Source organism: Arvicola amphibius, chromosome 7 (assembly GCF_903992535.2).
Source record: "Arvicola amphibius chromosome 7, mArvAmp1.2, whole genome shotgun sequence".
Classification (NCBI taxonomy): Eukaryota; Metazoa; Chordata; class Mammalia; order Rodentia; family Cricetidae; genus Arvicola; species Arvicola amphibius.
Window position 1 is genome coordinate 31,371,763 of NC_052053.1, and position 14,152 is coordinate 31,385,914.

Here is a 14,152-nt window from a genome sequence, read left to right on the forward strand (position 1 = left end):
CCACTAACGATCTCTCCACACATGGCTGTGGGGTAAGCATGATGTGGTCATCACCACGGTGTGAGGAATTGGAGCTGGAGAGGTCACAGGCTGTGCTAAAGTTATTAAGGATGCTGACAGGGGAACTATGTCATTGTACAGGAATCTGGCTCAGCTTCTCTGCCCACTCTAGAATCTAGGCCTATTTACCACATATTGTCCACCTATTCCTCACTGAACTTTGTTGAAGGTGCAGGCAGAGTTCAGCAGAAAGGAGCATGTCAACAAAAGATCATGCTCGACTCCATCAGTGTTGTTTCTACACTCACTCAGCGTCAGATCCCCAGCCCAGACCTTCTCCAGGAAGATGTGTAACTGGACAGCTTTGGTCCTGTCTTTTGGAAACAGGGCTGAGAACAACACACCTTCCCCCAGCTCACTCTCAGATCTTCAGAGCCACTGGTGGGCAGGCAGTCTTGGGGTTCCATGTCACTGGATGCTGAGACTGTAAACTTCTCAAAGCAGCAACAGAATGACAGAGCCTTCCTGACACACCTGATCAGGGCTCTGCTCTGCTGCACACGCTGGTCTCTAGAAAATATTTCAATTTTCTCTAGTGTCAGCCTTCCTGGTTCTGCAGAAGGAGAACCAGGGTAAGCCAGTGCCCAGAGAGAAGCAAGTGTCAAGCTCCAAGACCAGGCCTTTTTTCTTTGGTTGATTCCTCATCACCCTCTACCTGCTCCAAGTTTCAAGCCTTTTCGTTATCACTGTTTCCTTTCCTATTCTCTAGAGCAGAGAAACTTTTCCTACACAAGATCCCCTCTGTCTGAGAAACTCTTAGGCATTCCCAGCTATGTAAAAGAGGTGTATAAATCTAACCGACTCACAATAAGTCAAAACAAATTTTATATTAAAACAACTCTTTGACATACATATGATTTTGCCATTTAAGATGAAAGTACATTTGTATACTAATGAGATGGATAAACTTGGTCATTTTTACATGAACAATTAAATTTTGGGCTGGTGTGATAGCCTTCTAACTAAAGATGCCCACTGCCAAGACTGACGATCTGAGTCCAATCCCCAGAACATACATGGTAGAAAAAGAGAGTTATTTTCTGACCTCTGGATAAGTGTCACTGTTATGATACGACGTGAGATGGGACCTTGGATGATGGGTCCAAACCACAAAGGGTGAGGGACAAACATGCTATGCAGAATGAGCTTACATAGGGAGTTTTATTAGGGGAAGGGGAGGGAGAGGGGAGAGAGTAAGGGAGCGCAGAGCTGCCTCATGGGAAGAGAAAGAGGGAGAGAAAGAGCAAAAGGAAGAAGAGAAAGAAGCAGGCAGAGTTCCACCTTTTAAAGGGGTTACACACACACCCTCTGCCAGGTCCCCAAGGGGTGGGACCAGGTATGCCTGGATGCTGACAGTCACGTCATGTGAGTTCCTCCCCACCCAAAATAAATATCAAAAGAAACTTCTGAAAGGATTAAATTTTGGCTGAATATTTGATTCTGCGGGACCCGAGGATCGTCTACACCATTTCTAGTTGACTGGTACTGATTTTCTATTAGTCAGTGCTGAGACTGCCACTTTGCATTAATGTGCTATACAAAATGCAGAAGCAATGTTTGTGGCCGTTTTGGAAATTGTTGGAAATTCCATCCTCATTCCAAGCCAAAATGCATTTCACAATATTCTTATGGAGCTCATGTCGGTAACACAATTTGCAAGTCTTAAAATCAAACATCATAACACAATAGAACTCAAAGATACACTAAATCGATACTTATGTGCTGAGAAATGATGGCAGGAAAATATTAAAATTCCTTGTTTTCATAACTAAAACATGTTTTTAATAAGAGTGGAAGACTGTGTTGACAGTAAAAACACCGCAGTTCACAGCACAACACCGTCTTGATCCGAGCTGACTGTTCCAAAAGGCAGTACTCGATGACATGCAGGGTGTCGGTATGCACGGTGCAAAGAACACATGCTGTATGTGCAGAACCAAGACTGTAGTGAAGCTGCATGGTGCAACAACACAGATGAGCACTGCAGAAACACCTCGGATGAATTATGCATTATGAATTAATTAATCTTAGGTTCTTACACGCTCAAAATCCTTCACTCACTCTTGCCAAAGTTGTCAGGAGCCCACATGCTATTGCGACCTACAATCAAGAAGCCGTTCAGTAGCATCTGCTTTGCTGGTCCTCTCCTTTGGGAGCGCACTCCCACACACGCCAGCTCCCGCTCCTATGCTGTCACTTTCTACATTACCAGCCTCAGGAAGCAGTTTGTAAATCATCTTCCACCACCTTTATACAGCATGGATTGAATAGTGCCTTACCACTTCATTTAGGTACTAGTCATAATAATCATTATAAATGCCCTAACATTTCAATAATTCATACAGTGCAATACTATAAGTACAGAGACACACAGAACAGAATAGAAAGTCCAGAAATAAACTCCAATATACTGGCAAGATAAAACCGACTTTAAAAAGTTAAGTTGTGGGGCTGGAGAGATGTCTCGGAGGTTAAGAGCACTGGCTGTTCTTCCAGAAGTCCTGTGTTCAATTTCCAGCAACCACATGGTGGCTCACAACTATCTATAATGAGATCTGATGCCCTCTTCTGGCCTGTAGGCATGCATGCAGACAAAAACACTGTATACTAAATAAATAAATACATCTTTTTTTTTTTAAAAAAAAAAAGTTAAGTTGGGACAACAAAATGGGTAGAAAAAAAAATAAAACCTGAAGCTATGAAATTCCAGAAGAAAATGTAACTACAAAGTGACACCAGATGATCTCTTGGGGAATTCTTACCATAATAATGTTAGGAAGTATGTTCTTTAAAAACATCCTTCTATGTTATTAACATCAGTTGATACACTTAGGAAGTAAATCATACAACGTCTGGAATTCGTGTATTAATATTCTCAATATGAGTGGGCCAATAGATCAGACTGGGCAATATTTCAAATTACTAATACTGAATGGTGGACGCCCGGCATGTGCTCTACGACTTCCTCTAACTGGTGAACATCGGGAATGTTTTCATCATTTCTAAGCAGCATTAGAAACTGAGAATGGCGAGCGCAGAGTGGGGAAAGGTCCTCCAGCTATGACTCAAAACACAGGTGAGGGAAAACTAAAGTTCCAGCAATTCAGTCATGCTTTTTAAAACGTTCCATTTACAAAATACATATGCCATAAGCAAAGTCAAGACCCAGGTAACAAACTGGGGAAAATATGTTCAACTCAAATCGCAGACAAAAACTCAGATAATTTTGCTAGTACGGAAGCAACTACGAGCATCCCATAGGAAACCAATGAGCAACGAATAGAAAAACTGTCAAAGGACATAAATATTTTATAGAGCATAAATAAAACAGTCCTTAAACATCATAAGAAAAGCGGAGTGCATTTCCAAACAGGAGAAATGAAAATTAAAATTATATTTTGATTTTTCTAGATTTGGGTCAATCTGATAGGTCAACGTGCTTTGTTAAAGCTCTCTTCTGAGGAATCAAAAAAGTGAGGCCTTGACATGTGCTGCTGATGGGATGCCAGCTATTATAGACCATTCACAACAGTCTTCAAACTTCCTGGACACCAAACCTTAATTCTGGGCATTTCTTCCTACAGATAGACCTGCACAGCAATATGCTCCCCATATAAAAATTGCCAAGCATGGCAGCACAAGCTTATAATTCTATTGCTGAGGAGGCAGAGGCAGAAGGATCCCTGGAACTCACTAGCTGGGCACCCTAGCCCAGTGAATTCAGTGAGATTCGGGCCAGTGAGAGATCTTGTTTTCAAAAAGTTAATGGCCTTCCTTGTCCTCTGGCTTCTACATAGCCCTGCACTTGAATACACACATGCACTAAGAAAAAAAAATCCATGCCTCACCCAACTTTGGTGGAGGAGGAGGTGCCTGGTCTTGCTGTAGCTTTATATGCCACAGATGGCTGATAGTCACAGGATGCCCACCTGTATCTGAAGAGAAACGGCAGAGGAGAAGGGGATGTGGGGAAGGTTGGGAAGAGGGGAGGGAGAGGAAGCTTTGGTAGCCATGTAAAAACACAAAAATAAGTTTAAAAGAAAAAGAAAAACATCCAAGCAGTGGATTAAAAACCAGCGCTTTGTTTTATTTTGTTTTGTCTTAGCTTTAGAGTGCAGCGCTTGGCGGTGGGTGGGAGGGAAACCAGCGACTCAGCATCCTTATTTCTTTCTGCAAAGCCGGTTGGTAACATTCCCTGACAGTTTGCTGAAAGCCATTCACAGCTGTGCGAAATGAGAACATTTGGTGTGTAGGGAAGGTGAGAAACTGCTGGGGAAATATCCCCTTCTCTCTGAGCAGGCGGGCGAACCCACGCCAGCGTAATATTGCTGACTCAGTACCAGCTACCTCTTGGCTACAGACCCATAGGCGCTACTGTGCATTTCCAACATCCATGTCTGTCTAGTTCCCACTCCAGACCCATTTCATGTCTGGAAGGGCTCATCTAAAGTGTACATAAAAGATAATCACTGCATCCTTTAAGACTGGAAGCATAATTGCCGTGAACAGTATCTAATCTGCACAAGATAATTAAATTATCCCATTATCACATTATATGGGCAGGTGCAAGAAACAATTGTCTTCTATATTCATTGGCCTGTATTGTTTCAATATCCCTAAAAGTGTGGGGAGGGTAGGTGTCCTTATGTGAATGTATAAAGAGTAGATGAAGTCTTGAACTGAATGTGGAATATTAAGGACCAATCCCCCAGACAAAGCATTCCTCTGTTCCAACTACAGGTGTTCAGCTGACCACTGAATGCAGAAACTGGCAAGTGCCGATTCCTCCTCCCAGAGACACAAAACACCGAGTTGCAGCTGAGGCGATGGGAACCTATTTAGCCTGTTAAGAAAGATCTCCTGCCAAAGCCGGCTAAGCCCTCCCTCGGCTCTGCGTAATAAATGCTGGTACCCTCCATCACAGTGAGCACACCCCATCCAATCCTAGATTTCTTGTCTGTGTGTCTGTCCTTTCTTCATTCTTTCATCACCTCAGTCAGGTTTTCCGGACTAAACCACGCTGGTCATGGCATCAAAGAGTGATTTATTGGATGCTTCTTGACATATCAGAAGTAGCTATAGTCGAGCTTCTGAGATCCACTTTTGCAGGCAAGAGGAGGAGGCTTGAAATCCTTCACCTGGACCCTCAGCAAAAAAAAAACTCCATATCCAAAGCCTGCCCTAAAGGAAAGCGGCATTGGTCCTTTGGACACACGTAGTCAGGGTGAGAAGACCTCTTTCCAGCTTAGTGAGCGAGTTAGATAGGGTTCCATTACTTCAGCTGTTTCTCAGCATGAGGGCATAGCTTCGGACAAGTTACTGTGCCTCAGTTTGCCCCTTGTAGCAATGGCATAATAATAAAAATAGTGAGTAACACCACCACCACCACCAATAATAATAAATTAACTCTGAGAGCGAGTTAATGTTTTCCCCCAAGCACTTAGAATCATGTCGAGGAGACAGGAAGACCTCAGTAACGCTAGCTTCACACATGCAGCGTCTTGGAAAGTGACCATGTGCAAGACTGTCGGGAGCCAGTCACGCAGGATTACCTCCCGAAAAGTTTGGGAATGCAGCCTCTGTCACCATTTCCTTAGGCTAATTAGCTGCGGTACAGAATGGAAATTACTGAACTTCATAACTTTATCAGTGTTGAGTGATTTACACCACCCTGAAGCCAGGAGGTCCCAGAACTGCATTCCTTTCTTTGGCGAATCTGTAGCATTTGTTCATCACGTCCCGTTGGAGTACTTCACTTAGGGCTGGGGTGAGGTAGAAAATGTCTTTGCCCTTCCTTGCCTTCCTTGGTGCAAGGGTTTGGGGAAAGGAGAAGCGGAAGAGGGAAGTATACACAGAAGACCAATCCAACCTACCCACGGCTGCACAAGGAGGCTGAGAGAAGACACAGGTAGGGTCTGTTACAGATCCACGGCGAGTGGATAGCTCTGGGTAGCGGTTAGACTCCAGAACTAGCCCCTAGTCTCCACTGTGCACGGGGTATGGAACTCATGGCCCAGAAGAAGACGGGAGAAAGCAATGACTGTAGGCAGTCATTCCAGTGTGAGCCCATCTCCTCCTCCTGGGTCTTTATTTCCTATTCTGTGCACAGGAACTGGGCTGCTGTCCCCAGGAAGACACAGCCACAGGGCAGGACATCCCCAGATCGTCAGCTCCTAGGGAAGAAAGTGGAGCCGATGTCTCTGCCCCACTAGGAAAGGAGTGGCAATGATTTCTAGACTAGAAGTCTGGGAGTTAGTTCTACCTTTGCCCCCTGCAAACAACCGCTTCTGCTTCCCTCCTTTCAAACGGACATTTTAGTTTATTTCCTAAAACAATCTAATCCATGCCTGTGGGTGCTCCAAACGCACTTATTCAAATTTTAAGCAATATTTAGCTGCCATAGTATTCATAGCTGGGACATTTTGTAAAAAAAAGATCTTACTTTGCAATACTTTGATAATGATTTCCTCCACTTCTTCATGGTAACAGTAACTCCCTTTTAAAGCCAGCATTTATGGAGGGTTCGTAAGGGTCAGGCACCCAAGACAATTAATTCTTGCAACTCTCATAGCTCAGTGAGGTGGGGACCATTATTATCCCCACTTCACAGGTGAGGAGTCTGAAGTTCAAAGAGAGGACACAACTTGCCCAAGGTTACGAAGCTTGTGAGTCAGGGTGAGAATGTGAATTCAGGAGTCAGGTCCACACCCCTCCATTTTAATCCCCCCCCCCCTCCCCGTGACACTGCTTTCCAAATTCCTTCCTCTGGTTTCCTGGGAAGAAGTGGTTTGTTTGGAATGGGCTGCTCTGTGTTTTTCTTTGTTTGCCTAACAGGATTCCATCATCATTTGTACAATCCCTTCTCGCAGCTAGACAATGGGAGTTTAAAAACAATTGTGTCAAGCCGTGGGGCTGCGGCACAGCAGGCTAAGAAACAGGCCGTTTGTACATAAATATTTAAATACATGCAATACACCCATTTAGTGCATTATTCACATTCCGGGCTTCTATAAAAGAGGTTTCCAGAACTTACCAGCTGCTTCCTTTTGTGAACTCAATGATTCTCATCCAAACAGGCCTCACAGGAGCCATTCTCCACACCAGGCACTTTATACTGACACCTGGTCGCCGACGTCATTGGCCTTTTCCTCTGGCAAAGGAAGAGAAGCAGTTTGAATTCCCACTCCCCAATATCTTTCTTTTGCCTCGTCTCCCCGCAAGCCTGGCATCCTGAGTCCCTCTAAACTCTAAGCAAAACCACAGTTCAGTGACAGGAGAATGACTAAGCCCAATCTGAAGGGGTTCCCGGAGCCACTGCAATTGTTCTAATCAGGGGTATGTCCCCAGCCCACAGGAGGCCAGGCTAGCCCGCAGGAGGCCAGGCTGGCCCACAGGAGGCCAGGCTGGCCCACAGTGCTCAGATCTGTGGATGAGTCAGCGGAAGGCAACTATGCCTGCTGTTTACCAAGTGCAGGGAGATAAAGAAGTTCCTACTCTTTAGGCCCTTGGTATTCTCTTTGATAGTCTCTGTAATCTATCAACTGGTGTGGGGTGGGGAGGGCTTGCAGTTAACTCCACAATCCTCTAGAGCCCATGCAATAGTTCCAGGGTATGTCACCATCTCCTTCAGTGGAAAGAAGAAAAGATGCGGAAGAGGAGACGTAACCAGCCATAGTGAGGCCTCTTTACACAGCAAGTTTCTCACCCCTGCAATGGGCCTGGCATGGAACAAAGGTCCAGATGTTTGTGGGATAAAGACATGAGGTGTGACAGAAATGCCACATTTTCTTCTGAGGAGCATTTAGAACAAATGCATGCATCAGCACACCCATCCCATGCGCTGTGCTCCAGTGAGGCCAGACTACGGAGCACACTAAGCCACACGACCAGGGCTCCAGAAGATACCAAGGAAACACTTATCTGGTTTCTCACCATTAACTTGAGGCGGGAAAAGTTTGCAAGGAAACTGAAGTTGAAGGTGCAAAAATAGCAAGGGGATGTCAGAGCCGGAAAACAGCAACCGCAGCAACCACTGTCAACCAATAATCTCACTAGTTATGAAATCCATCAAGAGGAATCCCAGAGACTTGAAAATTTAATCCATAATGAGGCATGAAATGTGCAGTAGGCAGCAGGATATGAAACAATGCAGTGCTTAGTGTTAGCTTTCTACAGATCTGAGCAAGAGACGGCATGGAGGAAGCCAGGAGCTGTTTCGATGCTCCTTAGGGGGTTTTGGCTCTCTGGTCCCTTGGGAAGAAGGCTGGGGAGGTGAAGCATGGGAACCCTAGGTTCTATCCTTGGAGCTGAGAGAAAAAAAAAGGACAGATCAAAGAAAACAGTCGGGTTCCGCAAATCCTTGGTGGTCACACACTGATGACGTCGTGTGTCTTAGTTAGGATTTCTGTTGCTGTGGAGAGACGCCATGATCTCAGCAACTCCTATTAAAGAAAGCATTTAACTAGAGCTTGTTTACATTCTGAGGTTTAGTCCATTATAGTCATGACGGGAAGTATGGCGGCACACAGGCAGACATGGTGCTGGAGAGGTAGCTGAGAGTTCTATATCCAGATCAGCAGACAGGAGAAAGAGAGAGAGAGAGAGAGAGAGAGAGAGAGAGAGAGAGAGAGAGAGAGAGAGAGAGAGAGAGAGAGAGAGAGAGAGAGAGAGAGAGAGAGAATAGGCCTGGCTTGAGCATTTGAAATCCTAAGCCCACCCCCAGTGACACACTTCCTCCAACAGGGCCACACCTCCTAATAGTGTCAATCTTATGTATGCCGTTGACTTACTGTTGTGTGAGCAATTATCCTGCACATTGGATTCGAAGTGTTGTATTTTAACATCATCCATCCAAGTTTATCTTTAGGACTTTTTGTTGGTGGAAAAAAATCATTAATTGAATATGCCTTTAAAAGTAAAATACCTGAGCACAATACATTTAAGCGTGTGTGTGATGTGTGTGTGTATACGCATGGTTATATAGATATATACTGCTTTCTCTTTATGAATTTATCCTTTCAATTTTTAAAAACCTTTGCATTTACTTATTTGTTTTGTGTCTGTATGTGTGCACATGCACATACCACAACGCACGTGTGAGGCTCACTGGCAGGCACCTTTACCTACTGAGACATTTTCCCCTTTGACTCATTTAATAAACATTCTTGAACACCTACTATATATCATATACCCTGTAGTATATACAGAAGTATATATAGAAGGAACTAGCAATGAAACCTTCGGTTAGGTATGGTTTATGCCCTTAAGTGATTCAAATACTGTGAGGAAGGTCATGTACGTGAGAGTCTGCTGTAGGGTAAACAGAGTAGTGCCACCTCACTGCCCACTCTCTGAAATCTCTGGAGTAGGCAGGGAAGCATTTGACAGATGCTGCCCTCAGGCAGGAATGGTCCCCAAAATGAGAACATCTGCAGAGAACACATCCACACACGGTACAAATGGACCAAGGAGAGGAAAGGATCGGGAAAGAGATTCCTTTCTGAAACGCATGAAGGGAAGATACTAGAGATCAATTTCCACTAAACAAATCCAGATAAGTACTTTCTGTGTGCCTAGTGCTAGGAAGATTGCCACCGAGATTTTTAAATATATGGAACATTTGACTGAAAGGACTGATGTCACCTGAAATGACAGAGCTAAAAGGGGAAAGAGTGTGGTTTAAAATGAAAAGACGTGCTGTTGGGGACAAAACCAGTAAAAAAAAAATCCGTCTAATCAAATGGCACAGTCATTATAGCTGATTCCAAATAATTACATTCTTGAAAATAGCTAGTAGGGAAGGCTGGCTCTGCAATGACCTGCCACGAAGATTACCTTGATACACCATGTACTAATGCTCAAATAGCATACTGTGCCCCATAAATGCCCCCATAGAGCGGTCATTATGCAACAGCCAAGCATACAGTCAAGCCTGTGTCTGTGAGTATGTGTGTGTGTGTGTGTGTTTGTGTGTGTGTGTGTGCATGTGTGTGTGTTCATGTAGTAAGGGGAAAGATGGGTGGGAGAGAGCCCCGAACTTAGAGGAGGAGAACCGTGGAAGAATGACAGTGGAATTGGGCTGCAGGTTACCCGGATAAAAGAAGAATTTGACAAGAACCTTAAATCCCCATGAGGAAAATCAGGAGTTGAGTTTTGGCCTCAAGCCAGGAGGAGACCTGACCCAAAGGAAGACATCATGGCATTCATGTGGCCATGGGTGGGGACTGGAGGTGAGGGGACAGGCAGGGACACCAATCAGGAGGCGGACAGAGTCCAGTGCAGGTGGCACTGCACAGAACCCACAGTCTGCTTCTCTGCTGTCTGAGGTCACCGAGCCCGCTTACCTAGAACAGAGACTACAGGAAGGAAAGACGACCCGTGCTTCACAGCCACCTGAGGCTGGCTGACCTGAAACTCGTTAGGAACCCTGTATCTAGGGCTCTGCATGAATTCGGGTGAAACTTTGTTTTCATACGCCTCAGCACTCTGATAGTGGCTGGGAGAGAGGGGCTTCTACAGCACTCTGCAGATGGAGGGACTCCGAGCAAGTCCGTTACTCTTGGCCTCTTAATTCCACTGACAGAAGACTGAAATGGCTTTTTTTTCTAGGCTATTTCACATGGGTCAATCTTAAATCATCTGCAGACCTATAGAGTTAATCCAATCTCGGCCATATACAAATGAAAAGGCAGGATTGGGCAGGTAAAAGGCCTAGTCCAAGGGCATAGGCAAAGGAGGCCAGTTGAAGGACCTATTGGGCCACATTAATTGGACAACTAAGAATCATTTCATGAAGTTTGAAGCCCCAGGGACAGTTTCCTTCCCCCTAAGTCCCCCTTTTTACGTCTCTGACAGAAAAGGTCTCTAGAGAGCTAGCTAGGTATGAAGACAGCTGTCCTCCCCCCTCCCCAGGCAGGCCCCTGAGCTGGAGGAGGGAGCTTCCACTAGGCCTCCTTGATGGCTCTCAACAAGAAGTGTTTAGTTAGCCAGTTTCTCACACTTACTCACTTTTCAACTCTTGCTTTTTTTTCTTTAGCTTTCTCTTGATCACTAAGACCAATGTCAAAATAAAAGACACCCAGACACCACCAAAAATGATCTTAAAGAAGGCTGCATGTGCTTGGGAAAGATAAGGAAGCAGGCAGGTGTGGAGTCCTGCTGTGGAGTTAGTTACCAGAGTTAATAACCAGGAGTCCCTGGAAGCGAGGAAACATTAAATGTGGCCAGTTTTTCATGTACAACAGCATATGTGATGGTTCCAGCCACAGCACCGCCTACTGATTCAGGAAGTTAAGGGAGAGAGGATAAAACAAAAAAGCCAGAAAGCCCCCAGGAAATCTGTCCTTGTGTATTCCAGTCATAAATAAGAGTTTCCCTCACTTTTCATGCGGGGCCTGCCGTCACCTTAGCTGTGTTTATCTCTTCAGACAAAGTATCTTAAGGAAGCCGGAGCATCCTTCTGCCTTGACAGCACACGCTGATTAAATCTTCCGGAGAAAAGTTAGGCAAACCAAAAGCTGCCTCCTCTCCAGACTTCCCAGCAGCCCGCATCTCTCCTTCCCTTTTCTCATTGCCAGGGAAAATAAATACAGGTGATAACATTTTGCAGCGAGTATCTACTGAAGATGTAGCTGTTTATGTCTGAACTGAAAATTTCCCTACCAGGATGGTTGAATTATCCAGTAACAAAAAGAATTGTGAAGCCAGTGAGGTGGTCTCTGTTAATGCAGAAAAACTGAAGAAAATCAGGGCCGTTGGAGCTGACAGTGTGGAAGAGCTGTATTCTAGCGAGATAGCGTATGGGGGGGAGGGATGCGCGCGTGCGCGCGCGCACACACACACACACACACACACACACACACACACACACACACACACACACCATCTCCCCCTTCAGGATAGAAGAGGCAGGGGACTGAGGCTTAGTTTGCAATTTTGCTGGTGGCAAGAGACTGGAAGACAGGAATTGGCAGCTCTCTGCAAACTGATTAATGCCCGGATCTCCAGAATGTATGGTTTAAAAACTAACAAATCAGGAACTGGCCTACCCTGCTAACAGAAATATATCCCAGTTAGAAATCTGGAGAAACAATTATCTCGATGGCATATGTGCTGATCTGAGCATTAGAGCTTGTCTTTTTAATCTTCCTTGTTAGGAATGTAAAAATCTGCTTAATAAATCACACAGCTCCCTAGACTTCACAAGGAATTCACAGACATAAAAGATCCAGATTTTACAAGTTATCTGCACTGCCAGTTAGCTGTTAAGAGCTACTGTAATGAAGGACGTGGTCTGAGGTACAATTCTGCATCACTGCAGAGGTTTCTGACTTCTGTCAAAGACCCACAATCATGCAGTGGGGAGCATACGCCTCTTGGATCACTACCCTGGCAGCTCAGGCCCCAGACTTCCCTTTTCCATTCTTCCCAAATAACTGGCAATGAAGCAGCACTGTGGGCAGGAAAGTGGGACTCCCAGCATGCACTTCTATCCCTTGCTTGCCACAGTCAGTGATTCTTACATCACTGTGTGCAGCCTGAGGCTTTTTTGCTCACTCCCAAACTTGGAAAACTACTAATTAGCTTACGAAGAAACACTATGTAATCTCGTAACCACTGCAGTGGCCATCCGTGAATGGAAGGGGCAGACGTACACTTTCATGCTTCACCTAGTAAAGAGAAGCGACTCCCGCCAGGCGAGCTCTAAAGACCGCACTTCGGGTCTCTAAGGAAGGTGGGAGGCATGCTTTGTGCAGACTGGCCCAGCCTTTGATGTATTTACTGAGAAGACCCACTGGCTAGAGAATGTACCATGGTTGAGAAAGAAGAGAGACAGGCTTCCAGGAGCCCATAAAACAGTCGTCAGGCTGAGAAGATCATGTTGACCATCTATTAGGACCAGGAAGAAAGGCATTTCTGATGTCTAATGCCAGGTGAGCTAGCGGCCAGTGTCTGTTGAGAACTGCTCTGGGGAGAGTTCTTTGATTCTAACCCACTCTCTGTGAACAGGCCACAGTACAGGGCCAGGTCAGGCTCAGCCTCCCGGCAGGGTACGGCAGAGGAAAGTGAAAGAAACTCACTTTGACTTAATTTTGCACTAACCTCTAGTGCCGAGATGTTGAGATTTTGTCCTTGAAATGTAGTGAGTTTTTTTTCCAAAAGATGGAAAATTAATATTAAAATCCTAACATTCATGGAGGAAGGGAAGAGAAGCCTGAAGATTAAATATGCAGCCTTACTGAACACAGCGGGCTCTTTATAAGGATAAATGTGTTCTGGATTTAAGCAGAGTGTGGAATACCTTCTTCAGATCCTGAACTTAAGATGGATCGTCACTTAGGAACTATTAACTTCTCCGAGTCTCAAATTCGCCTTTATCATCAGTACAACGATCCTTCACTCCCGGTCTCTGGTGAGAAGGAAACTAAAGACAGAGAGAACGAAAAGAGAAAAATGACAGTGTTTTGCACAATGCCTAGCACATAGTAAGCACTCAACAAATGCTAGCTCTCTGCCAAGGTCTTCACTTTCAACTATAGAGACATTATGGCAGCAAGGAGACAGTCCAGGCTGTGTAAGAAGACAACCCTTTCTGGGCTCTTTGTTAGATGTGGCAGACTCAGCTGAGCCACCATCAGCCCTCAGAACAGGCTCCGCATAGCCCTGCCGAAGCTCTCTGGGTAATGAAGTGCAGGCAGGCATGCAATCCACTCACAGAACGTGCACCATCTCCTCCCATCCCCACAGATCTCAGAGCAAAGCATCCTGTGTTTTACAGCCCCCGGTAATTTACATTCATTTTCTATACACAAAGCAACACTCCTGGCTCCAGAGAAACAAAGGGAGTGGGGAACAGACAGCAGGAAATGGCCAGATGGAAGAAGACCTTGGGCAACCAAACACAATAAACCTCTCTGCTTACTGCCAGGACACTGGGAGCAGAATCCTAGGCATCTTTCTGAGTGAGCACCTTGGCCAACTGGCTACCAAGCTGATAGGAGCAGACTCCCAACAGTGTAAACTATGAAAGTATTTCCTGCCACAAAAGAGAAGTAGATGACAATGTGGTTGAAGACAGAGGCAATGGGTGTCC

At 45.2% G+C, this 14,152-nt stretch overlaps 1 protein-coding gene across 1 annotated transcript in view; it reads right to left on the minus strand.

The window, feature by feature from the left end:
• The window catches only part of Lypd6b (LY6/PLAUR domain containing 6B), a 160,596-nt gene that overhangs the window by 23,194 nt on the left and 123,250 nt on the right, over positions 1 to 14,152 (minus strand). The window contains exon 4 of the mRNA XM_038337524.1: positions 7,094 to 7,210. The gene's annotated coding sequence lies outside the window, so the exon portion shown is untranslated. The remainder of the gene's footprint in view (positions 1 to 7,093; positions 7,211 to 14,152) is intronic.